Source organism: Odocoileus virginianus, chromosome 24 (genome assembly GCF_023699985.2).
Source record: "Odocoileus virginianus isolate 20LAN1187 ecotype Illinois chromosome 24, Ovbor_1.2, whole genome shotgun sequence".
NCBI lineage: Eukaryota > Metazoa > Chordata > Mammalia > Artiodactyla > Cervidae > Odocoileus > Odocoileus virginianus.
Genome location: NC_069697.1, coordinates 44,911,619 through 44,939,291, shown reverse-complemented (window position 1 = coordinate 44,939,291; position 27,673 = coordinate 44,911,619). Strand labels below are relative to the sequence as shown.

Below are 27,673 nucleotides of genomic sequence, written 5' to 3'. Positions count from 1 at the left end.
TTCAACAAATGAGAGCTTTCGTCTCAATTCTCATTAAAAACATAAAATCCTGCTTGCTGAGCAGGGAAATGGTGGCTGTAGAACTTTGTGCATATGTGGGGGAAAATGGTTGAGAATTGTGGCCGTAACAGGTGGGAAAGGAAATCTGATCTCACTGCTTCTCTTTGTCACCAAAATAAGAAAATCAAGAAGCTGTTACAAGGAATTTGCCAGGCCTCGGTGTCCCCCTCTCCAAAATAAAGGTTGGATTAGATGATGTTTTAAGGCCCTTTCAAACTGTAACACTTCATTTATTTCAGTCTCCTGAATAATTGCTCATGGAGGAAATAAATTATCAAGGTCCAGATCTTCTAAATTATTACATAGTAGAGTCCTTAAGAAGTTTTTGAGAAACTCTGATGTTCAGTTCCCAACTAGGCATGTTAAATGAGGGTCACCAGCGAGGTGGTGATTTTATGGGGCAGCTGGTGTTGAAGGTTCCACTATAAAGTAAGAGTCTTGTCATTGATTTCCATCTGATGACATCCTTTGTAGTAAGTCCCCTAGGTTGGAGAATTAGATGTCAAAAGTGAATATCGATAATTGCTTTTGTTGTTGCTTGTTCAAACATTTTTGTTTTACTCCTTAAAGTGAATAATTAGTCTTCTCAGAGATGTATGTAATTGCCAGTCTTTGAACTTCCTTTACCAAAATATTCCTAGCATAAAGACATATGTTACCAATTATGCTTTTAATTAGAATGGAAATGTGTGTAAAGCTCTTTCATAGAAATGCATACTAAATCTGTTTTAGAGAAAATTACTTGTCAGTTTTTTTTTTTTTTTCTTTTTTACTCAATTCCAATTCAGGCTTTGGCCTTCAATCAAGAGAAGCCACTACAATGAAATATTTTTTGACACTATGTGGAAATAGCTGTCCTTGATGTGTGTCTTTATTTATGTCAGGGCTCCTAACAACTCCCACAAATAAAACCTGTTTTTTTCAATGAAAAACATTTCAAAGTGGGAGAAGGGTGTATGTCATGTGGACCAAAATAGGATGAGGATAATGAGCCCAATATTGAAGAGGCTTTAAAGGCCCAAATCTTCATGAAAAATATTTGTTGATTTTACTTCACTATAATTGGAAGAGAAAACATAGTGGTGGTTTTGCATGACAATTGCTTGATGTGTATTTATTGAACTTCATCATGTGTGGCCTGTTAAAATTAATTTCATAGGAGACATTTCATAAGTCATTTATATATGTGTGTGTATATATTTGAGAGGTAATAACTATATACATTGTTTTGTTACTTGCTTTATTTTACTTACTGTAAGTAGATGTTCTTATCAAAATCTTCATTCTCCATCATTTTATTTTATTTTATTTTGAAGTCTTCCTAAATTTTATTGGCACTGAAATAGAACATGGGTTAAGCATAAACCCCTCCAAAAACAAATTTAAAAAACCCCCAAAAGATGCACAAAAAAACCCTGAATATAAAATCTAATCTTTCTCCCCAGCTTCCCCTGGTGGGGAGTGGGGTGGTGGTGGGGTGGATACTACCTTTAAGGCAGCTGGATTGCCCCATAATTCCAGGTTTGAATTTAGCAAATATAGGGCACATCACCAACAGAGTGTCAATATAACACACAGCAAAGCACATAAGACTTCCCAAGGTTAAGCAGAAGGCAAGGGGATAGAGGGATCAAAGCCATGGGCTCTGGGCTAGGGGCACTGCATGGAAGGACAGTGGGGCCCCTTTGTGGAATGAACTTTGAGAATAAGGCAGGAAAAAAAAGGGGAACAATAAAACCAAATATCAAGTACTTTAAAAAAGGATTGTATGACCTACAGTGACAGATGATATCACTAATACTGAAAGCTTCTTACATTAATTTTTCTGGCAAAATATGCTTCCTAGGTGTAGGGGTGGTAAAGGAATGAGGCCAAAATGATCCTGTCCCAAGACTAGTATCTTCTAAGGGTGCATTCGCAAGAAATGCAGAAATCAATGTTGAGTCAGATGCCGCTAAAATATATAACACTGGTAGAAAGAAAAAGAGCACACATGAGACAGAGAGGAAGAGGATGCTGCTCCTGGGTTGAGAGAAAGAGGTGGGGGCGCGAAAGGGACCAGACCAGAATCCCTAAAAGCTCTCTGGTTTACAGCTCCAAGGGATAGCACATCTGGTGGCAAGATCTGGGTTGAAGGTTTATTAAACAGAGGCAGGACCCAATCATCACCTTAGAGAGGGGTGATGGGAAGGGGCTGTTAGGCACCTTGTAGGGCTCAAAGCAAACTGTAGGATCTGGGCCACAAGCTTCTCTCACCACACTTGGCTTCTTCCACACACTCACCAACTGAGCCAACTGACATCAAGATCCAGGACTCACCAAACCAAGGCCTTAATGACCCTAAAGCAGAAGTTGTGACCCAACTAGCCCTGAAGGGAGAAGTGGTTTGGGACCCCTAGAGGTGAAAAAACTGAAGCCACATGTGAATATTTCCTCCTCTTGGCAAGAGTCCTAGATGTGGCTGGCTGGGTTTGGGAATAACTATCCCTATTCTTCTACCTGAGGGGATTTGTGGATTGGAGTGGGGAAGGGCAGGTCCCAAGAAGGGAAGAGGAACACAGAATAATAAGTAAGAGATATCTCTGCCCATAGAGCTCACCTGAAATAAGCCTAGGCTCCCATAAAACATAGAGGCATATTCTCTACCCAATCATGTCTGAACAGAAGGGCTAACAGTCTTCCAGGATGCTGGGGAAGCCTCTTGAAGGCATATTCTCCCCCATATCATGCTGAAGAGGAGAATGAGTGTCTGAATTCAGGGACAAGGCTTATTGGGACTGAGTTTGTAACAGGCCCAATCTGGGAGGTAGAGAGAAGAATGACTGCACATCTTTTTAGCCTCCAATCATTACAAAGCCTAAGTAACTCTAGAAGGAATGGACATTGGGAGGCCTAATCCTAGGGCAGTTGACATTCTAGAGCATGTAGCCAGGGCCCTGGCTTCATCTCTAAACCTGTGATGCTTCAGTTCTGCAAATCACAAGACCATGATGATGAAGGCTGCGGTGGGGCAGGGGTGAGGGCCAGTTTTCAACCTACTCCACACTTGACCCCCGCAGAGCAGCATTAGATGTGAGGGTGTTTCCCAAACCAAGTGGGAAGTGCCTCTGAGCTGAGAAAGTGTTCTCTTCTAGCAAGCCAGATCACCCAGGACAGAGGAAAAAGAGTATCTCATTGGCACCATAGTGACCATCTCTCTGCCTAGGGAAGTGAGTAAGGATTGAGGGGCTAGGTTTGGTCCCATGGTTGCACTGAATGCTTGGCGTGACTTCAGGGCTGCTCTAGTTAATGGCTCCAGCACAGTGTGAGTTAGGCAAGAGTATAAGAATGTGAGAGCAAGGAAGAAGGGAGGAGGGGTCCCTAGGGGCTAGGTGCCCTTTACATAGATGCAAACTCATCAATGTGCTGCTTAGTATTGCCCTGCCGGATCTGGCGCAGGGTCTTGTATTTGTCTCGACCCAGTCGCATGTTCTCAGCATGAATCATGTCATTAGCAGTCTTCTTGGACTCATCACGGGCATTGGCCAGCTCTGAACTGAGGGCCTTCAGGTGCTTCTGCACACGCTCATTCTTTTCTGCCTCAGTGGTGTGTTCCTCTTCACTGTGATCCTTGGCCATGGCATCAGCTCACAGTTCAGCACTGGCCTCTGCCCCATTCTCATCCTGCTCATCCTGCTCATTTTCAGCAGGCTCTGCCACATGAGGCGTGCTCATGGCAGTCTTCAGCTCTGCACGGGTCTTCTCCAAGTCTTCTTGTATCATCTGAGCCTTCTGCTGCCGTTCCACAGCCTCGCTCTCCTTCTTTTGTCGGGCCATCTCCAGTTGGGAGATCCGAGCTGTCAGCTCTGCCATTTCCAAGGCCAATTGTTCCTGGGTCTTCTGCTCCCGGGAGGCCTGCAACAGGGCCTCCTTGGCCTCTTCAGCTTCTTGACGCTCTTTGGCCAGTTTTTCAGCCTCACTCTGGGCACGCTTTCGCTCCTGTTCAAGTTCCAGAGCTCTGCGGGTCTGTTCTTCCAGTTCTTGTTGAGCCTTCTTAGTCTGTTCCTCGATTTGCTTCAGCTTCTCCATCAGTTCCTCCTTTCCCCGTTCAATCTTCTCTTTCTCCTTTTCTGCCATCTCACGTTTCTTCTTTTCATTTTCCAGCAGAGCACGCTCCATCTGCTTCTGGCGCTTCTCCTCCCGAGCCTGTGCCTTCATCTGCTGTACTTGAATGGTGTCGGGCTTGCGACGGCGCGTGTATAGCTCATGGTTCCCCATGCACAGAGCCAAGATCCGTTTGTTAATCCGCAGCCGAGGAGCATAGAAAACAAAGTCCGGGGCTTTTTTGTCAATGGGCTTGATGACAAATTTCTTGTCGTTGAAAGAGATGTTCCTGATTTCACTCCAGGGGAAGCCTGTCTTAGGAGTCAGCCTGTCGTTCTGCTCGTAGATGTTGAGACCCAGGGCATCCACCCCCTGCCACAGCTCTGAGCCTTTCTTGTTCTTGATGTTGAGGTAGTTCACACCATACATCTCCAGATCCTGGGCTATCTTCAGATGCTCCAGGACAGCATCCTCCCTGAGCATGCCCCGGGGCTCCTCATGCCACACCTGGATTCTTTCCTCCCACTGGCCCTTGTTAAGCTTGTGCTGCTCCAGGACCCTCTGTGGGAGCAACTTGTCCCCAGCCAAGTAGCCAGACTTGTGGACTTCCTTACTGAAGTCACCATACCTGGACTGGACAGCATAGGAGGCCAGCAACACAGCAGTCTCAGGTGGGCAGTAAATATCATCCGTGAGAATGCCCTCCTTCACTTGCAGGAAGAATAGTCTCTGTGTGATGTCCTGGATCAACTCTTCAGATACATCCTCAGGGTAGAACTTGGCCCGGAACTTGAAAAGCAGAGGGCTTTCCTTCCGCACATCCTGGGCAGTCACCTTCTTGTTGAGTTTCAACCAAGTAGAGAAACCCCTAGTGTCCTGGTACTGCAGACCAAAAAAACAAACTTCCCTCAGGCCGATAGTTTTCACCACCTGGCCAAACAGCTGCTTGCTGGTGGTGCTGGGCTGGATGGCAAACTCCAGCTCAGCGTCCATGGTGGTCACACGCACATTGATGGTCTTGGGCATGGTGGCGACAAAGGCAGCAGAGTTGGCGAAGTTTGGCCAGGAGCTGTCGGACGGCGCTGAGCACGCAGTACACATGGCTGACTCCGGGGACGGGGGGCTCGGATTCATTCTCCATCATTTTAGTGACTATATATAGTATTGTTAATTTTCAATACATGAGAACTTACTTAATCTCATTATTGAGCATTTAGATTATTTCCAACTTTTTCATACATTCCAGTGAACAGCCTTGTTCATGTATCTTCTTGCCTTTGTACAGTTATCTCTTTAGGATGAATTCATAGAAGTGGGATAACTGGGTAAAATAGTGTTCATAATTTTAGAGATTTTGATACATATCACCAAATTGTTTTGAAGGCGGTACCAATTTATACTCCTACCTGTGCAATTATTTCTTTTCTAATTCTTTTCAGCAATAGAGTGTTGTGAATCAATTGAAATCCAAAGTAAAATGGTCCCCTTACATTAACTCAGCAAATACGTTCCTAACTCTAAGCTCATTCTGCAACATAAAATGCTAGCCACAGCTAAACACATATGAGGTAACAAGGGTGGGAGGCCAAGGGAATGAAGAGGAGAAAGAGGCTGTCAACAGCGGGCTTAGAAGAAATTCACCTTTTTCCTCTTGCCAGTGTCTGACCCAACCTCTTGGACAATGAGCTTCCTCCCAAAGAAAAGTCAAGGCTGGAAAGAAGGGGAAACTAGAAATTCTGTTTAAAATTCCACTGGGTCTTGTATTTGAGTTTGGCAACACCGAGGCATTCCAGATGGCTCTGTCTATTCTTTTGAACCTACCTTTTGATCTTATTTAAATTTCCTCCTCATTTCACCTGTCTGGGTTTATTGCCTGGAAAACAAGCAGGTGAACATATTAGCTCTTCTTAAAGTGCCCCTAGACTACAGGAAATTTATGTTCAGGTCAGGAATCATTTAACATGACTACATGCTCCACATTTATGGGCAAGTCAAGCTACAGGGAATTTTATGCCGGGATTTATGACACAAACTTGTAGCAGACACATTGTGAGGTGGGAGGGAATTTTAAATAAGGAAAAACTCTGCCATTAATATTGATTCAAGTTCTCCACTTGATGGAAAAAACATGTAAGAATTTTATTCTGGAAATTGCCTGTGAGTTAAACAAGGGGCAGGAAAACAAAAATATTATAAACACATCACCCCTCCTCCCCCATATATTGATTCCCCTCTTTCAGATGAAGTGAGTTTTCTAGTCAGTCAGTGTACAGGCCAGAATTACCTAAAAGCTTTAAAGTTGATTCTTTAGTGAACTTGATCCCCATTAATTCCAGTAGGAAAGGGGGAAGAAAAGAGAAATGTGTGTCGAGTTGAGAGGGCAAGATTTCTCCATTTTCTTAAAAAACTGACCTTCACCTATGGATCTGTCTTTACAGCCCATAACAGCCAACACAAAGGAGAATGCCAGCTGGAATCGTTCAGTGAAGGTAAAGGCTTTCAAAGCCCTGGCTGGCAGCAGGTGGAATATGCATTAGGGGTGCTTTTATTGTTCAAATAGTACTTATTTTCCATGGGAAGCAATATGATTCTTATATAGTCAATAAAGAGCATATTCAGGAGTTGTGCCCTTTAGCCAGCAAGGCTGATGGTTTCTAATGTCTCTGGCATCCATTACCCATAGAACTCAGAAAACCAAAGTACCCACGGCCATGGGTCCTGGCTTGATTTTTCAGACCCACGTCGAGGTCCATGCGTATACAGCCTGAGGGCCAGAATGATTTCAGAGTCTTGGGCTCCTGGTCAGTGATTGCTTGGAAAACTGCTCCTCCAAGCTAAACTAGCTTCTCTCTGATCACTGCTTGTTTGGCCAGCGATACCACTTGGGTGGATAAGCTGTGTGTGAACTGGGGAGGCTTTGAGTAAATTGTCTTGTTTGTCCTGATAACATCTTTGTTTAGGAGTTATAGCTATTTCCATCCTAAAAAAGGTGGGTGGTGGTGGTGAGCAGATAGAAGAGGAGGGGATTCCTAACTGGTCCCCTGTCTTGAGAGTTCAGGGATTCTAGGGAAGGTCAACGGTGTCCCATGCCAGGAGGAATCAGATCGTATGCTCCTTGAGGGGAGGCTTTGCTGGTTTTGTTCCCCACTCTTCTTTCAGTCTGGCACCCAGTAGGAGCTTCTTAAATGTGTCATGTTGCCCAAGATCAGGTAGCATGGTAGAGGGTGATGCCACCAATTGTGACAGCAGTAGGCTGGAAAGCTTTGCTACCTACAGAGGGATGCTCAAGGGACTTAAAAATATGAAAAATGGTTCCTAGCATTAATTTCTACTTTTTCTCACTATGTGCGTCTTGGGCTGAAGTGGCGCAAGAGGGGGCTTGTTTAGGATGCTTGATTCATCATTGCTGAGAAGTCAGTGAAAGCTCGCGTTCTGAACCCAAGGACTTTCTTCCCTGCTTTGTGTTAAATACAGAATAAGGAGCCGGATCCTCACTGAAGAGGGAATGCACGGCTCAGGGCAGTGGTTCCCAAACCGGAGTGTGCATCAGAATCATCTGCCGGGCTCGGTGAAACACAGATGCCTGGGTCCCACTTCTCGAGTTTCTGACTCAGTGGGTTTGGGGAGGGGCTGAGGGTACATGTGTCTAAGAAGTTCCCAACTGGTGCTGATACTGCTCTTCTGAGCCTGGACTTTGAGAGCCAGTGGACTCAGAGGAAAAAGCACTCACACTGGAGTCAGATAAAGCTGGACTCCTGTCTTGCTGTGTGACCTTGGTCAGGTCAACTTTGCATAACCTCAGTTTCCTCATTTGTAACATGGGGGCAGTTCCCACCTCACAGGACTGTTGTGAGGATGAAGTGGAATAAAGTAACTAACATGGCTGGTCCTTGGTATTCACTCACTCGCTTCAAAAATCTGAGACCTTTCTCCCTGACTCCTCCTGTGGCTCCTCAGACAACACAGGGCCTGTTTGAGGGCTTATGCCTTGTGAACTGAGCATCTGCTCTGTTAGTTTCATATTGAGTCCCTTGGACTGTAAGGGGATCAAACCAGTAAGTCATAAAGAAAATCAGTCCTGAATATTCTTTGGAAGGACAGATGCTGAAGCTGAAGCTCCAATACTTTGGCCACGTGATGCTAAGAACTGATTTGTTGGAAAAGACCGTGATGCTGGGAAAGATTGAAGGCAGGAGGAGAAGGGGATGACAGAGGATGAGATGGTTGGATGGCATCACTGACTTGATGAACATGAGTTTGAGCAAGCTCTGGGAGTTGGTGATGGACAGAGAAGCCTGGTGTGCTGCAGTCCATGGGGTCTCAAAGAGTCAGACACGACTGAGCATCTGAATTGACTGACCGCTTGTTTACATATCCTGAGGGTTTTACTGTTGCTGAACACTTGCTTTATGAATGGCACAGTGTGGGAGTCTTTTTACATTATGTGTAACACTGGATGTTATTCCTGTTTAACAGATGAGGACAAATAACTTGCACACAAAGCCACAGCTAGTAAGTGGCAGAGCTGAAGTGTTTACACCAAGGCCTCCTCCCCACAAGGCTCTTGGCTTCTTTGTAATAGTGCTTCCCATGATTCCATGTGGGCCAAGATTATTAGGCCCCTTTCTCTGATTACTCACTCACATGGTGTATCTGGGCTTCCCTGGTAGTTCAGCTGGTAAAGAATCCTCCTGCAATGCAGGAGACCCGGGTGTTACTCCTGGGTTGGGAAGTTCCCCTGGAGAAGGGATAGGCTGTCAACTCCAGATTTCTTGGGCTTCCCTGGTGGCTCAGATGGTAAAGAATCGGCCTGCAATGCGGGAGATGTGGGTTCAATCCCCGGGTTGGGAAGATCCCCTGGAGGAGGGCATGGCCACCCACTCCAGTACTCTTGCCTGGAGAATCCCATGGACAGAGGGGCCTGGTGGGCTGCAGTCCACGGGGTCACAAAGAGTCAGACACGACTGAGCAACAGCATGGCATGGTGTATCTATCTACACAGGGAACACATCTGAGAATTAAGCAATTATTCTGAGGATGTGAGTGAAAGGGGATTAGATTTCTTGTGTGTCTTGAAACCTGGTACTCCATTGCATTCATCACACATGCTGCTTGGTGCACAGAGGAGCTCCGTGAATACTTGTGGAATTAACAGAGGCTGTGAAGGTCCAGACCAACTGACACCCTCTTCTGCCTTAAAATTACTGGGTTCCCTCCTTAAATGATGCTGAAGTTCCAATACTGTGGCCACCTGATGCAAAGAGCTCACTCATTGGAAAAGACCCTAATGCTGGAAAAGATTGAAGACAAAAGGAGGAGAGGATGGAAAGGATGAGATGGCTAGACAGCACCACCAACTCAATGGACATGAGTTTGAGCAGACTGTGGAAGATAGTGAAGGACGGGGAGGTCTGGTGTGCTACAGTCCATGGGGTTGCAAAGAGTCGGACATGATTCAGCTACTGAACAACAACTCCTTAAAAATGACTGATCAGATTTGCCTTATTATCATTCATATGCACCAATTAGCTGTGGTTCCTGAATAGTTCTGAAGATTCCCTTTTTAAAATTAGTTAATTAATTGATTAGGCTGTGCCCAGTCTTAGTTACTGCATGTGGGATCTTTAGTTGTGGCATGTGAACTCTTAGTTGCAGCATGTGGCTTCTAGTTCCCTGACCAGGGACCAAACCTGGGCCTTCTGCATTGGGAGAATGGAGTCTTAGCCACCGGACCACCAGGGAAGTCCCAGTGAAGATTCTCTTCAGTGTTGATTTAGAACTTTTGCTGAAAAGGATCCGCAGTTGTTAGTTACTCCCCTTCCCTGGATAATTTGCACTCATGATTTGATTTACCAGAACAATTTGGTAAAGCAAACCAGGGAGCCTTATCACCAGAGGATCGTTTTTGAATCCTTGCAGGTGAAATTTCAGCTCTGCTCTGTAAGATAACCTTGAATCTTTCCATACTGAATCCTGGGTGCATAGAGGGATAGTTCTCAAAATTAAAAAAAAAAAAAGAAATCAGTCATTTACTCCATGATCCTTTGCTTCTTTCATAAAAACTTCTAGCAAATCAGAACAGAAAACTGCTCTGAGCAGGGAAGGCTGCAGGAATGGCCTGTCCTGGTGGGAAAGTTGCAGGCAGAAGGCTTTGGGCAGGGCTGTGGATTGTCAATCATCCAAAGAGGCATGGCAAATAGCCCACTCCTGCTACTTGGCATTCCTGAGGGCAGTGGTGGCTTCCCCCAGCGACATCTGCAAATAGCAATCAGGGATGTAGTGGGGGCAAGTGGGCTACACACTCTGAAAAGGTGGCCGCCTTTATGCTATTTTGTCTCATGCACTGTAGGTCATGGTTTCCTATCTTGGAGCAGATGCAGCCTTACTAGTTTGTCAGTACAAATGTATTAAGGACAAATTTTAGTTGTGCTATAAGTATTGGGAAAGAAAATGTAAAAAAAAAAATTTTCAATAAGCAACACACAGTCTCTACCAGTTAATTGCTGCAGGAATCTGTTCTGAATGGCTAGTACCTATAAGTTACTTGTTGTTAAATAGTTTGAATAGCACTCCTGTGGTTTCTGTAATAGAAACCAGTACGGCCATTTTATATCTACACTTTGTAAGATCAGTGGGGGGCTGATGACATGGCATGATTTCCTAAAATTATCAACACTATCACTTGTCTGATAATGGACAGGTAAGAATGAGTGAGGTGGCGATTATACTTGAGCTACTGGACCCAGAAGAATGTCTAACAGTGTGACACAGGCCATGAGATGTACAAAATGAAAGGCTATTTTAGCTCAGACTCTGATCAGAAAGCAGCTCTTCTGCTTTTGCATTTTTCTCTGATTCTTCTTTCCCAGTCTAAGTCAGAGCAGCAAGGAAGGCAGACCCAGAATATTCAGACTAGAGACAGAGTCCATTTCCTGGTTAGCACGTAAGGCAGGCAGCCAGCATTTTATGGAGAGATTTTAGAGAAAAAATCATTTTCTATAGAAATCAGTTGGCAAAGATGATTCTTGAACTTGTATCAGTTGCATTGCATGTGAAGAGACCAAGAATGTGTGAAAATTAATCAAAAGAGCCTTAGCTCAAAGTCACACACATTGCAGCCGACTGGCGCACATTGTATGGCATAGTTTCAGGTGAGCAGCCTTGGAAGAAGAGGAATCCAGCGCAAACCCACCACACACTAGGTGCTCATCTGCATAAGCTGTTTTCACTGACCGCAGCAGCATAGCTCATTCATGTCCTGTGTCCTCTGCCAGCCTGACATCAATTACAGCAGATTGATCGGACAAGGCATTGACACCAACTTGAGCAAGCCAAACTTCAGTTCTCTTTTCACTAGAACTGAAAAGTGGGAACCACTGATTGACATGTGAATAAAAAGTAAATACATTCATTTCTCAAAAGCACGGCCAATTTCCTTTAGAATACAAGAGAAGAAAATATCATTTACAAATGTATAATTTTATACTTAAGTTGTGGACTCACATGTAAAAGGCAATAGTCACTCATTTATTTACTTGAAGATTCTGTCAAACTGTACCATGGTTTCAACTGTTAAGAGAAATTTGGAAACAAACACAATTTTTTTTTAAATTAAGAGAAGTAAAGAGACTTAAAGTTCTCTTTACTCTGTCTCTTTTTTGATATTTTATCCAGGTGGATTTTTTTTTCAGTTTAATTCAACATGCATTTATTGGACTGTTCCTTTATACTTGGAATCATGTTAGCTGCTGGGGTATAAAGATAAAAACCACATATCAGAACTCTTTCATTACCAAGATGTATTATTAGTATATGTGTGTATGTTGGGGATATGTATACCTTAATTTTTGCTTTAGATTTGTGTATATGGATGGATATAGGGGTAGAGGAAACTTTTTTTTTTTAAGAAAATATCATTGACATTATCTGATTTCTTAAAAGTTTAAAAAAATACTTATTTATATCTTTGGCTGCTCCAGGTCTTATTTGTGGCACATGGGATCGTTGATCTTCATTGGGGCATGCGGAATCTTTAGTTATGGCATGCAAACTCTTAGCTGCAGCATGTGGGGTCTAGTTCCCTGACCAGGGATGGAACCCAGGCCCCCTGCGTTGTGCATGTGGAGTCTTAACCACGACCACCAGGCAAGTCTCTGAAGTTCTCTGATTTCAAAAAAGTTAAGAAAAATCCTTCTGAGTGACAACTGTGGGGTTTTCTTCATGGGTAAGTGGAACTCACAAAGGACTTCCTAACCCAATCCACTCTTGTGTGGTCCTGTCCCACGTGCTCCAGGACACAGCAGGCTCCCTGGCAGAATGTGCCTCCCTCTGGCCTAACACAGGTTCTTCTGGACCTTGGTGTCAGCTCAGAACCCACACTCCAGCAGGGATCCACTTGGCCTCATTGTCACCAGCTCAGATGTTCTCAGAGAGTCAGTGTTCTCAACCAAAGGAACCCCAAAGCGACTTTAAAGGGGAAGAAAATAACATTTATCATGTTGTAGAAAATAAAGGACTTTAAAAAGGCAAGAGACAAAACAAACTTTGGGTGCAATACCTAACCGACAAGTGCAAGCTATAATAAACAATAAGCACTTGGGGAACCAGGCGGTCCCCTGACTTGTTGGGGAATGGCTGTGACTACCGAGATGAGACCACTAGTACATGGCAGGTACAGTTGTTTTTCAGGGTCAATTCAGCACTGTAGTTATTAAAAACAAAACAAAACACTGAATCATTGGGAAGTGAATTGAATCAATAGAAGTCATCCTTTCAGCTCGACAGTTGCTTTACATCCAAGTCCCCATTGGCTTCTTGGCCCCCTGGGGGCAACATGAGGGTCCTAGGCCCTAACATTCAAGTATCACCTTGTTTCCTTGTCTCTATAAGGTTTGAGAGACCAGCTAGTCTTATGAGAGACAGTGTGTGTGTGTGTGTGTGTGTGTGTGTGTGTGTGCGCGTGTGTTTGTGTTTGTAAAACCTGTCTTTTCTGCCACCTCTGCTAAGTCGCTTCAGTCGTGTCCGACTCTTTGTGACGCTATGGACTGTAGCCCTCCAGTCTCCTCTGTCCATGGGATTCTCCATGCAGGAATACTGGAGTGGGCTGCCATGTCCTCCTCTAGGGGATGTTCCCAACCCAGGGATTGAACTCGCGTATCTTGTGTCTTCTGCATTGGCCGGCATGTGCTTTACCATGAGCACTAGCTGGGAAGCCCCAGTTGAATACTAATTCTGTAAGATTCCTCTGTGATCATCTGGGTGTTACTCTCATGCATATTTCCCAAGAGCCCTGGTCTCATCACTTCTGGGTAGATATAGGTCACTATGACACAATCTCAATAACAACCTTTGGTGATGCGATTATAAAATCATAACCCCTCAAAGAAACTCTTTGAGGGCAAGGTACAGAGACTATTTTGAATTTCTGAGAACAATTAGAAGCTCTGAGTTCCGTCTCTAATTTTTTCCAAAGCCCCACCCTATGACTACACCAAGAGGGTTCAGTATTTGTCCCCTGGGGAATAATTTGTTGGCTTGTGGACTTAAAAATTCCTATGGAGTGAAAAGGAGTGGATACCCACACATATCACCCCACCAAGGAACCCCAAGGCCCTGAGCCCTAAGACAACCTCATTCTGACCCTAATTCCATCAGTTTCCTTAGATCCCTAGAAACCCAGGGATTCTAATTGTTCTTGTTCATTCAGCTGAATGCTAGTCCCTGCAGGGCTCCTTGAGTGGGTGGGGGTAGGGATTAAAAATAAAAAATGTGCCTTTTTGTAGGAAGGAACTGCATAAGTCTTCAAAGGCTTTAGATCTACAAATATTTTCAGCACAGAGCAGGACTCAGTCTTCAGGAGGTGATAAAAAGTGAAAAGCATTATTTGCTGAGTTGTGTACGACTCCTAAGAATCAGCCTACACTGAAGGAGACCCAGGTTCAATCCCTGGGTCAGGAAGATCCTCTGAAGGAGGAACTGGCAACCCACTCCAGTATGCTTGCCAGGGAAATTCCATGGACAGAGAATTCTGGCAGGCTATAGTCCATGAGGTTGCAAGAGTCGGCACAAATTAGCGACTAAACCATCATCTTTTCAACCCCATGGACTGTAACCCGCCAGGCTCCTGGAATTGTCCAGGCAAAAATGTTGGAGTGGGTAGCCATTCCCTTCTCCAGGGGATCTTCCTGGCCCAGGGATCGAGCCCAGGTCTCCCACATTGCAGGAAGATTATTCACCTTCTGAGCCACCGGAGAAGCTCCACAGTAGATGATAAATGAATGTTAAATTGAATGAAGAGCTGACTCTCAGGGTGCACCTTGGTTTGACAACTTACTTGAACATCACCAGTTCTCTGTAGAGTATGTAGGTATTTTTGTTCTTGTTTGTTTGTTTCCAGTAATGGAATTCTTAGAATTTCTGGAATTCTGGGGAACAAAGAAAAGATTGTTAGATGGGGAGATTCTGCTCCAAGACTCTCTGCAGACAATTTACAAAGCAGATGGATGGTTCTGTGGTTGACCAAACCACAGATGAGTTCCTTAGGGACGGATATGGAATGCATATCTAAGGCTTACTTGATTAGGCCTGTTCCAATATAATTTATGGTGTTAAGAGATGTTCCCAAAACATAGTATTCCAGAAGTCTATCTTGGACCCTAGAGTTTCTCAGGGGGAGAAAAGCCTCCTTTCATATAATGGACTCTTAGTTGCTTTGCTGTAGAGAAGCTAACATTCTTAATAAAAAACATGTGAGTAAGGGATGACCTTGGAACAATCTCAGAGAGGTCCACTCCCCATTTCCCCCACCCCCACCCCACTGAGTTGTTAGGTGCCTTGTTGCATCCTCTTTGAGTCCACGTTCCTTTCCTCCAGAGCACAGGCCTGGAGTGTACATATCAGAGTATTTATCCATGTGTTTGTTTGATTACGGTTTACTCTCCTCCTTCTCTAAGTAAGATCCATAGGTGCAGGAATTGGGTGTGATTTTAGTGACTATTGAGTTTTCAGCACTTGGTATAGTATATGGCCCGAAGTCAGCACTAAACGAACCAAGACTTCTGTGAATGAACTTGCACTCTATTTAAGAGTCATTAGCGTCACAGTCATAATGCACTTGCTACTATTTGCTTTGTTACCATGCAATTCTACTCACTCTCTGACACTATTAAAAATAGTTACACTGGGGATATATATACACACATATACACATATGTATACATATTATACACAGATGTATATATACATATTTGCATATGTATGTGTGATGTATACACATGTGTATATCTATGTGCATATACATATGTGTGTGGACATGTTATATATACATACACATCTCTGTCTGTGTGAACGTGTGTGTATATCTGGCAAAATCATAGAGAAAAATGGCAAACTGAGAAATATATGCCGTAAATATGACAGTATGTTAATATTCTTATTATGTAGTAGGGAACATCAGTTAAATAAAAGAAAAAGAGTTTAGCTATTTGGAGTTGCCAAGAGCCTCTTATGTGCAATACAGCTGTACCCTGGGATCATTTGGGAGCTTAAACAAACCCTTGTGCCTGGGCCTCATCCCCAGATAGGTGTGGGTGTGGCCTGGGCAACAGCAGTTTCTAAGAACCACTCAAGAGATGCCAGTATGGAGCCAGGATAGTGAAGGACTGGTTGAGGACCAGACAGTCAGTCCTTTTGGAGCATATTTTGTTACCTTTGTGAAGACTCACTGTATGTCTCAGGTGGGTGGTACCCCTTCCTCCAGGCAAAGTGCTTCAGGGATGGGGCCTTTCCTTGTGGTTTGACAAAGAGAATGAGTTGGAGAGGAACCCAGGATCCTTTCTGAAGCGAAGCAATCAAGATTTTGACCCCCTTTTTTTTGAGATTCAACCTTCCAGTGGATTGAGATGGTCCCAGGGAAAGTCCATCACCAGGAAAAGATCCCAGGAAAAGTCTTTCATGAGAGAAGGGGGCATCTGATAATCTGGGCCCAATGCGAGGCCACATTTTAATGATTAAAATGGTGACAGAGGCTATTTTACTCTCAGTAATGTTGTTGACCTGGTTATGTGTGTTTAGCCTGCAAATAGGTGGCCTACAGTGACGAGCTGTCCCATCAGGATGACATGGCTGGGGGAGCGTCAGTTCTCTAGTGGGAAGACAGGAGTCGGCTAGCAAAGCCCCAACGAGTGTGCATCCTTCTTTCAGCTAGTTGGTGAACTCCCTGAGGGTGATGACTCTGCTTGGCTCTCCAGCTTCAACCTTCTTTGAAGGGACTATGAATGCGGTTAACTATCAGCTTGTTCTACTTCTTTTTCATTTGAGGCTTGGCCTTAGATTTCCGCTCAGTTTCCTTGCCACTAAATTATCTTCCTGGACTTGTGAGGGATCCCTTGTTGGAAAAAGGAAAGGTGTTCACACAGAAGTACCTGCTCTGTGCCGAGCGGGAAAGACAAAAGGGACCTCAGTTGTGGCGTTCAGCCTCCAGGACCCCTTGAACAATGGGGGAAGAGGCTGCTGGCACACCACTGGAAGACAGAACTCAGTCCAAGTCTCAACAATCCTTGAAGTCCTTTGCATGCTCTTAGAGAGTCTGAATGAGTGTCACTTCAGATGTGGTGAGAAGCTGAAATGGAAACTATTACATCAAAACATTTCATTTGGTGGGGGGAACTGTTGGAAAAAATCTTAATTTTTTTTTTTTTTAAGGAACAAAGAGAAGTTGATGAAAGGATTTGAGGTTATAATGACCAAAGTCTCCACTGTCTCCCTTCTCTCCCCACCCTTCTTCCAAAATGGAGAAAAGAAATCAAGCCAGAGAAATGTCTTAAATATTGTCAGTCTGGCAGGCCAAGCTTTTAGCCAGGACAGCATGTAGTAGTAATACCTTTTAATTACAGTTGTACAATTATAAATAGGAAAGAAATGAAAAGATGAAGATGCGGTTTGTAATGGAATTACCATAAATACCACGGCGAGCTTTAAAGTCATCACGAAAATCCATAATACCAAAGCATGAATGTGGAGGTTAACTTCTACGAAGGGTTGAAATTAAAATTTTGTGGATTTGTGGTCTTCCTTGTTAGCTTGGTATTTCCTCCTAAGTACACATAAGCACCATTATTTTGCAGACACAAACAGAGTTTTAAAAAGTCAGAGTCCTGGTTGGCAACTCATGTCCTCCATGCCACTTGGGCAAGCTGACATAGAAATGACTTGGGTTCCCAAGGCAAATGGTAGAAACATCAAAAGAAATCTAGTCCAACTGCCTGGACGGTTTTGATTATTTCTCCTTTTGGAAGCAGGCGTGTATTTTGTTTGTGATACACAAGTTTATCTTTCCGTCTTTCTTGAAAGACCCATTTTACCTCCCACTGAATGGACACATTTTTATGACTGAGGATAGGGAATCATAATTGTGAACTGCTGCATCAGTCCTGAGGTGAATGTTAAGCTATTCAATGGGAGCCTTTAGACGTTACTTCACCTTTTGGTGCCTTTGCTTTTCTCACAAGTTAGCTCCTGTTTGTTAAAATACTGCTAATGAGATCAACATCACGAGATCAATTTCCATAAGCGTGTTTCCTAGCTGCACACTGCTAAGACATCTTGAAAACATGAAACCTTGATCAGAAGAGAGATCAAATAAATGAGTTTGGCTCACTCTATTGCAAACCTTTCTCCAACATTATGAAAATGCTTAACACATGTCTTAGTGATGGTAGATTGTGTCCTTTCTTTGCACATGACAAGAGACTTTTTTCTTTTTCTCAAGTGAGAACAGAGATTTTGCCACTTTTTACTGCCATTTAGCTTATGGGCTAGTGCAATCAAGAGGTATATTTTTATACCTCTGCTATGAATAAGAAATTATGCTGTGATGGCTATCTAGGATTAAAGATAGGACAGCAAAGTAAACTTGAGGATGCCAAATAGGGGAAAGTATTGAGGAAAAAGGGCAGATTAGAGAAGGCTTTTTATGTGGACTTAAAAATCCAGTGGATCATGGAGAGTCATTGTAGGTATTTGAGCATGAAAATGACATCATGAAAATGGTATTTGGGGATAAACTGAAAAGTAAATAAATTAGAAGCTGGTCACTGCCTGCCCTGGATATACCGTGGGGGCAGGAACAAAATGACAATCACTTTTCCTTAGCTTGAGGCAACGGGAAACCTAAAGCCCAGCTACTAATGCCAATGGTGGGTGGGAAGTCTGGCTCCTGAGAATTCCCTCTTCCTTTCTCCCACTGCCTCTACCAACTGGGCTAGGTGATTTCCAGTGAGGGATGCAGCTCTCCAAGCATTGCAGCACCGTAGGTGGAAGGAGAGGGAGGTTCTTGGAGTACAGAACCTCTTAGTTGAGGATGCCTGTAGTTGTGTGTGGTAGTGGTGGTGGAGTTTGAAATGGTTAAGAAGAAGTGGTCTCACTCCTTTCTGCCCCTTTCTAAACTCTCAGGAAACTATCAATCTGGATAACTTTGATTAGCCCCTCCATCTGATGCCACTTGCTAGCCAAGAGGCTGAAATGCTGAATTCACTGGGGGAAAATAAGGAGAGATTGGAGGAGTCTGACTTTTACGAGGACAAGCTGAACAACCTATAACAAAGTTAGAATTAATGGATCAGAGCATAAGAATATAAAATACGCATAATAAATATCTTCAAAGGAAAAAATATCAGAAATAGAAAAAAGAAATGAGCAGTCCTAAAGAAGATCCTACCAGAGATACTGGGTAAGAAGAAGACAATAGATGAAGAACTCAATAGAGGGATAGAATAGTAGAGTGAAAATCCTAGGTGAACTAATTAGTGAGCTGGAAGACCAAGCCTTTAGGCATCAGAAAGTGACAATAAGGATAAAGACTGCCTAAAAGAAAAATTAAGAGAAAAAGATAAGTACCAACGTAATCGGGATCCTAGAACAAGAAAGGAGAAAGTAGTAAAGTATTATTTTGAGAACTTAGAACTCTGTATATAGAAATATAGATAAAAGACTTTAGATTGAAAGGGCTTTCAGTAGAGAGAAAGAAAATGATACAGTAGAGATAAAGGAAAATCAACACAAGCCACATTATGAAGACATTGAAGAACCTAGAAAACAAGAAATTCGAGAAGATTCTTGAGAGAAAGAACAGATGACCTTGAAGGGAACAAGAATAAACTTCCATCACATCTCTCAACAGCAACACTCGATGCAAGGCAACAATGGAGTAATACTCTGAAAGTGCAAGTATGTTGTTTCTGGGGTTTTATACCTTGTTAAATTATCACTGAAATGCAAGGGGTGAAATGAAGATATTCTTAGCTATACAAGGTCTAAAAATGTTCACCTCATAAAGACATGCTTTTACATGCTGTTGGAAGATGAAAAATCATTCTAGGATGCTAAGAACATAGGCTATGTATCAGTCAGCCAGGGAACAAATCATTTTAGATGTTTCAAGTTGATTTAATGCAGAGAGTTGATTACAAAGATGCTGAAAGAGTAAAAGGAAAAGGTGTTCTACTCAGAGCTCCAGGAGCTGCTATTACACCTGAGCTGGAGCCTCTGACCCCACACTTGAACTGGCTGCTTCTTGAGCTGCCCTGCCAGCGCTGCTGGAAGCGTGGGGCTGACGCTGGGTTGAAGCCACCACTGTGGCAGCGGAAGTCCTGTTGGAAATGGAAGGGCTCTGATCATCTTCCTACCTGCTGATCAGGTACAGGTGCCTCCCGCTGGGAGAACCTAGCTAGAATTCAGTGAGCAAGGGAGTCTGGGAAATGTAAACCTTTTGCTTGCTCTTCTTGCGGAGAAGAATACAGAAGAGTGCATATGGGACTAGAAGCCAAAGATACATATCTAGCCTGGGAACTCAGGCTGTGTAAATAAACTAGAAAAGTTAATTCTTGTCTAAATAAGGGGAACAAAGACAGAAGAAAGGCATGTCCACTATAATCTAGGACATAAATGAACAATACCAACATGGCAGGGAGATGAGAGTATGCTAAGATATGTGTGTTCTGGGTAAAGATATAGATATTGAAAAATGTAAGAAACTGATAGTGTTCAGTCTCACTAGTCATTGTAGAAAAAATGACTAAAACAATAGTGAGATAACACTTTACAGACATCAGGATGGCAAGTATTATAAAATTGAATGACTCCAAATATAGGCAAGAATTTGGTTTAAAAAAAAAAGGAATCCTTGTGCATGTAACTGGTACAGTTATAATCTGACAGTACTGAACAGAAACTGAACATTTAGTCAAACCTCTCCTGGAAATATAGGCCAGAGAAACACTTGTATCATAAGGGGACAGGAACAATGATGTCCATTGCTGTATGTGTGTGGTAGCAGACAGGTGGAGACTAAGAACTCCAATGCCTATCACTAGGAAATTGATTTAGTAAAACATGTGGGAGCTTACTATGGAATATGAACTAGGTATCTAAGAACATTATGAAAACAGAGAAACAAACATAGTGAAAATACGAAGATAGAGAATAAGATGTATAGGAAAATATTACTTGTGAAAAATAACATAATTCAGTGACATTGACAGTATAATTAGAAGTATAAATCTTTTTTCTGTTCAAACACATCAGTTCAGTTCAGTTCAGTCGCTCAGTCATGTCTGACTCTTTGCAACCCCATGAATCGCAGCATTCCAGGCCTCCCTGTCCATCACCAACTCCAAGAGTTTACCCAAACCCATGTCCACTGAGTCGGTGATGCCATCCAGCCATCTCATCCTCTGTCATCCCCTTCTCCTCCTGCCCTCAATCTTTGCCAGCATTAGGGTCTTTTCAAATGAGTCAGCTCTTTGTATCAGGTGGCCAAAGTATTGGAGTTTCAGCTTCAGCATCAGTCCTTCCATTGAACACCCAGGACTGATCTCCTTTAGGATGGACTGGTTGGATCTCCTTGCAGTCCAAGGGACTCTCAAGAGTCTTCTCCAACACCACAGTTCAAAAGCATTAATTCTTTGGCACTCAGCTTTCTTTATAGTTCAACTCTCAGATCCATACATGACTACTAGAAAAACCATAGCCTGACTAGATGGACCTTTGTTGACAAAGTAATATCTCTGCTTTTTAATATGCTGTGTAGGTTGGTCATAACTTTCCTTCCAAGGAATAAGCATCTTTTAATTTCATGGCTGCAATCACCATGTGCAGTGATTTTGGAGCCCCCCAAAATAAAGTCAGCCACTGTGTCCACCATTTCCCCATCTATTTGCCATGAAGTGATGGGACCGGATGCCATGATCTTAGTTTTCTGAAGGTTGAGCTTTAAGCCAACTTTTTCACTCTCTTCTTTCACTTTCATCAAGAGGCTCTTTAGTTCTTCACTTTTTGCCATAAGGGTGGTGTCATCTGCATATCTGAGGTTATTGATATTTCTCCCAGCAATCTTGATTCCAGCTTGTGTTTCTTCCAGCCGAGCGTTTCTCATGATGTACTCTGCATATAAGTTAAATAGGCAGGGTGACAATATATAGCCTTGACGTACTTCTTTTACTATTTGGAACCAGTCTGTTGTTCCATGTCCAGTTCTAACTGTTGCTTCCTGACCTGCATACAGGTTTCTCAAGAGGCAGGTCAGGTGGTCTGGTATTCCCATCACCTTCAGAATTTTCCACAGTTTATTGTGATCCATACAGTCAAATATGGCTCAGCTATAAATAATATTTATGAAATCAAAAAAGAAAACTAACATATACATACCCAAAATCTCTACATAACATTTAAGGATACCAGAGTGAGTTGAATGGTAACCCCCAAAAGATATGCCCACATCCTGAAATTTGTGAATGTGATTTTTTTTTTTTAGAGAAAGAGCCTTTGCAAAAATAATTATATGAAGATCGTAAGATGAGGTCATCCTGGATTATCTGGATGGGCCCTAAAATTAACAACAAGTGTTCTTAAAAGAGGCATACAGAGTATGTGAAGAAGACAGCCAGATGAAGACAGGCAGAGGCTGGAATGATGCAATCCCAGCCAAGGACATCTGGAACCTGCAGAAACTGGAAGAGGTAAGGAATGGGCTCTCCCCTGGAACCTCCAGAGGGAGTATGAGCCTTCTGACCCCTTGACCTTGAACTTCTGTACCTCCAGAGCTGTGAGAGGATGAATTTATGTTTTAAGCTACCATGTTGGAGGTAATTTGTTACAACAACCACAGGGAACTGATACAGATGGCTTTTTGACCTTTATTTGATAGATTTCTAAAGCTGTGCATGAGGTGAGTCAGTCTCATGAGTCAGCCGGGGGTCTGCAGGGACTCAGGAGCAGTGGCAGGAGATTGTCCTGGTGACCTGAGCCCTGTACTCCTCTTCCATACCATCCCTCCTTTCCCCTTGGAATCTGTTCTTATCCTGTGTATTGGTTATCCACTGCTGGGTAACAAATGACCCCCGTATTCAGCAGCTTAAAACAGCAAGCATTTGTTATCTCACAGCTCCTGTGGATTAGGAATCTGCATGGTGTGGCTTAGCTGAGTGCCTCAAACTCACCATTTCTTTAGAAGGCTACAATCAAGATCCCGGCCAGGGCTGAAGTCATCTCAAAGTAAGATTTGTTTTCAAGCTTACTCTCATGGCTGTTGGCAGGCCTCAGGTTCCCACTGGCTGGAGACATCTGTCTCATAACCCATGGGCTCCACAGGGCTGTTCACTATGTGGTAGTCTGTTTCCCCCAGAATGAGAGAGAGAGGGGCCAAAAGAAGCTGTGATCTTTTATAACCTCATCTTGGAAGTGACATCCTGTTGCTTCTCTCTACTCTGTTCATTAGAAGTGAGTTACCCAATCCAGTCCCTGCTCAAAGAGCGGGGAGGTTACACAATGGGTGGGTACCAGGAGGCAGGAATCACCGAAGGCTGTCCAAGAAGTTGCCTAAAACACTCCACGAGGAAAATAGAGAGACAGAGCACTGTCTCCTAGTAGGAAGTAGGATGTATACAAGTTGAGAGGAGCCACAGGAGTTCTTATGAGAAAACGTGTTGTAAGCGGAGTTTAACATTTACTCATACCTCAGTCATTTCTCTCTGACCTCCTTCTTTGGGTTCTAGTTTATTATCCCAAACTAACTGAGCAAAAACTAAGTAACTGACTCCCATGCTTCTCACTTCTGCAGATTTCAGATTCCATCCCCTCCACAACCTGTTTGCTGTTGTTTACTTTCTGAAACCCTCAGGAGTTATTTTTTATGTTTTGCCCAGAGTTTATAGTAGTTAGTGGGAAGGTTGTTCTGTAAGCAGCTTACGCCACCATAGTAAACATGGAAATCTATTTAAAATACATTTGATCAATGTTTGCAAATATGTCACCCTGGTTACAGTGGGAGGGAAAAGGATGAAAAAGCCTAGGAATTGCTGGGTCAAAACGACTTGTTTGGGCTTTCATAAAAGACTCTAAGAGTTCTAAAATTCATGTTTCTTCCTGAAGTAGAAAGAATATGCATTGGGGAGCTTGGTGGATCTGGTTTAAAAGCCGGTTCTACCATTACTAGCAGAGTGACCTTGTGCAACTGAATTAATCTGTGATTTAATTTCCTCATCTGTAAATATTGAGTAAAAATATGTAAGTCTTTGGAATGTACAGGGTTAACCAAAACAATGTATGCGAAATGCATGCAGTGCCCTGTGTGGAACACAGGTGGCCTTCCTCAGAGCTCTTTAAGCTTTCCTTCCCTCCCTTCATTATCTAGTTATCCTGTAAGTGCATTGCGCCAACACATTTTGGCATTTGCTAGATCATCATCTAGAGCATCCCAGAAAGAAAACAGCTCAGTGAGAATGGCTGTCTTTGTAGGGGAAAGTGTGGTGTGCGCAGGGCTGGCTCCCAGCCTGGGATGCAGGGGTCAGTGGGGCTGCCGCCAGCCGTCTGCTGTGTTAGCCAGGGAGATCGACTCACAGCCCTCCTGGCACCTACTGCTGGCCTTGGGTAAACATAATTACAGTCTTTAAAAAGAGAAGAGGGAACACAACCAAGATCCCCACTCACCATGTAAACAGGATGTCCGCTGAATGGCAGCCATGGAGATGTTTATGTTCTGTTCAGGGGACAATTAACAAAAGGCCTCTGGGAGCTTTATTGCTGCCTGGAGCAGTGGTCTGCCAGCCATGGAGGTGGCTGGGTTCTTCCCGGGTTTGTGAATGCTGAGTTTTAGCTGAGATCTCTGGGGCTGTGCTGTCTAGAACTGGATGCAGTCCTTTGGGATGCTGGGTCTGGTTATCTGCTCAAAGCCCATTTATACAGAGATGAGGACATTCTGTGTCTGTGCTCAGCTTTCAGAGTGCCTCCTATGAGCTGGAGGTTGCCTGGTGGAGGCCTTTATGAAATAATCCTCCTTGATAAGTTACCATTTACTCAGAGCAAGGCAGCAGGCCAAATACTTCATGTGGATTATCTCATCTTTTAACCCTCATCATAACCCTTTGTGGTCATTTTATTGTCTTGAAGAGGCCCTGCAAAGATAAGCAACTGGATTAGAAGTCAATTCAGTTTTTAACTTTTTTCCACTAATTTATTTATCTGCTTTGTCTTTTCCACCGTGCTGGGTCTTTGTTGCTGTGCATGGGCTTTCTCTAGGTGCAGTGAGCAGTGGCTGCTCTTTATTGTGGTGTGTGGGCTTCTCGTTGTGGTAGCATCTCTTGTTGCAAAGCACAGGCTCTAGGCACATGGATTTCGGTAAGTTGCAGCATGACTGCTTAGTAGTTGTGGTGTGCGGGCTTTAGTTGCTCCAGGGCATGTGGCATCTTCCCAGACCAGGGATGGAACCTGTGTCCCCTGAATTGGAAGGTAGACTCTTATCCACTGTACTACCAGGGAAGTCCATAAAATCAGACCAGTTTTATCTCAAACCTGTGTTTAACAGTAAGCTACATGAAGGCATGGACCTGTCAAGTTCAGCACTCCATCTCTAAAGCCCAGCATAGTGTGTGAGAAAACTTTTGTTGAATGAATAAGTTGTTTAAAAATTCCACCAAAATACTGTTCTGCACTAATTTTGTTACCAAATCCAAGCTCGATCTTCTCAGCTCGCAACAGGCTAATAATTGGGAGATGAAGTGTTAAGGCAAGGAATGACGACTTGATTCAGAAAGCCATGCACCCGAGAAGATGGTGGGCTAGCGCCCTAGAGTACTGTCTTAAGAGGTGTGGATGCCAGTTTCTTTTCTAGAATGGTGAGGGGGCGGAGGTGAGGAAGTAAAGTAAAAAGGCCATAAATCTTGCAAAATTTCTCTTGACTTGGCCAACCTCGGGGAGGGGATGTGTTAACTCCTTTTTTTCTGTAGCTCTTTGCAGGTGAGCAGGGTCAGAATGTCTTCCTGTTAGCTGAACAAAGGTACTTAAGTTTAAGATTCAGGCAGAGGGGCAGATTCCCCAAGGCAGGCTATTAAGTATGCTTACACTATAAGACAACATCCCTTTAATGACTGTAATAACAAAAACAATGAAAAGCAAAGATTGAAAGAATAGAAATAGACCCAACAGGAGTCATTTTCTGGGGAGCATATTTCCCCCTGGTAGTGAGAGTGTGTGGGGGCATGGTGTACTCCACACATTTCTTTTCTGGTGACACAGAATGCTCATTGGTCAATACTGGCTGCAGTAGAGTCTTGGGTATGGATTGAGGCACCAAGGCAGTGACTGCTTGGCCAAGTGTCTAACTGAGAAGCCAAGTTCTGTTGTAGTCCCATCTTCTCTGGAACTGAGGGCAGGGAAGGCATCTCTTGGGTCCATCCAATCCAGCCTCCTCCCAGGGCAGCAGAAGCAGTGAAAGGAGATGCTCATCTCAGTTGGCCTTTGTCTCTGGTGCACGAGCCAGCCCTGGAAAGCAGCCTCGCAGCCGCTCTTCCCATTACAAGAGGGTTTAAATGGAGTTGGGAAGATAGGCTGAGCAGATTTTCCAGGAATGCCAGGAGGTGATCCCTCTCCCTTTATAATTCCAGATGCACTAGGTGAGTACCCAAGAGTCCTTTAGTCTTTGAATTCCTGAATAGAAGGGAGGGACATGCTTGTTCTGCAGGATGGATTATGTTAACATGCCCAGGTTCTGAACAGAGCATGGTCTTTATCCTAAGTCTGAGTTTTGATTAGAGGCAGATGCAACCTTCTCACTCTCTATTCAGGTCTCCTTCAGGGGAAGCACCTGAGTGCTGATCATTCCACTGCCTAAAGCTGAGGTCCTAGTGACCTCCATATTGTTACTAAGCCTCAAGCAAGTGCAGATGGTTGTTTTCAGTGCCCGAAATGTCAGGATACCGCTGAAAAGTAAAAGCATGCCAAGGCTTGCCCAGACTGGTGTTATTTGGTTGATGCTAAAATGATGGAAAGGATGAGGTCTTGTGCTGTGTGTATTCATTGTTGGTGGTGGATTCTTTTTTAAGCTTTATAACCATCACATTGCCTCTGTCCCAGATTCTGGACCCATTGGTTGATGATATGTCCTGTTAGGATACACCAGACTTGCAGACAGGCCTGGGATTTCTGAGAACAGTCTGGGACCAAAGGGATAATTCAGCATCCTTCTCAGCGGTCTCTTTTCTTTATGTTTATTCAACCCTGCACACAGCACAACCTTCCACCACCTTGCTTCCTCTCATCATTCAGTCTCAGTGTCCAGTCTAGGCTCCCATTCCAGATGCTTCTCACAGAGAGTGTAGCCTTAGGAAGCAGGGTGGGTTGTGTAGCTTCCCTGGCATGCCAGTGTTTCACACCTCCTTTATCATGCCTTATGAATTAGCAGCTCTCTTCATAAGAGAGGAATTTAGGCTGGAAAGAAATAGCCAGGGCCTCTAACCACCACTTCTGCCCACATTTTCTATGCCAGCTGGGTTGGCATTTCTACCTTCAGTCTGCTTGGTCCACTGCAAATTTGGGGCTTTATGTTCACATATGTGACCTGTTCCCTGAGCTTCCCTGGTGTCTCAGATGGTAAAGAATCTGCCTGCGATACAGGAGATCTGGGTTCAGTCCCTGGGTTGGGAAGATTCCCCTAGAGGAGGGCATGGCAACCCACTCCAGTACTCTTGCCTGGAGAATCCCATGGACAGAGGAGCCTGGCAGGCTACAGTCCACAGGGTCGCAAAGAGTCGGACACGACTGAGCGTGCACACGTTCACTGGTCAAACGCCTGCGTCTACAATACGTGCTTGTGCACACACACACACACACACACACACACACACACACCACTTTAACTCCCTTAGTGCCTAAGGAATCCCCCATTTAGAGATATAAAGATCGAGTATCCTGAGAGAAGAATGGGTTATTTTCTTAGGGGCAGCACTTGTTAAATTAATTAACAATATCCCAGATATATGAGTCAGTTCCATTCCATTCAGTCGCTCAGTCATGTCTGACTCTCTGTGACCCCATGGAGTGCAGTATACCAGGCTTCCTTGTCCATCATCAACTCCTGAAACTTGCTCAAATTCATGTCCATTGAGTTGGTGATGCCATCCAACCATCTCATCCTCTGTCATGCCTTTCTCCTCCTGCCTTCAATCTTTCCCAGCATCAGGGTCTTTTCCAATGAGTTAGT

At 43.8% G+C, this 27,673-nt stretch overlaps 1 pseudogene; it reads right to left on the bottom strand.

Moving 5' to 3' along the window:
- Nucleotides 1-3,146: 3,146 nt before the first annotated feature.
- On the bottom strand, nucleotides 3,147-5,284 carry LOC110130671 (moesin pseudogene; annotated as a pseudogene).
- Nucleotides 5,285-27,673: the final 22,389 nt, after the last annotated feature.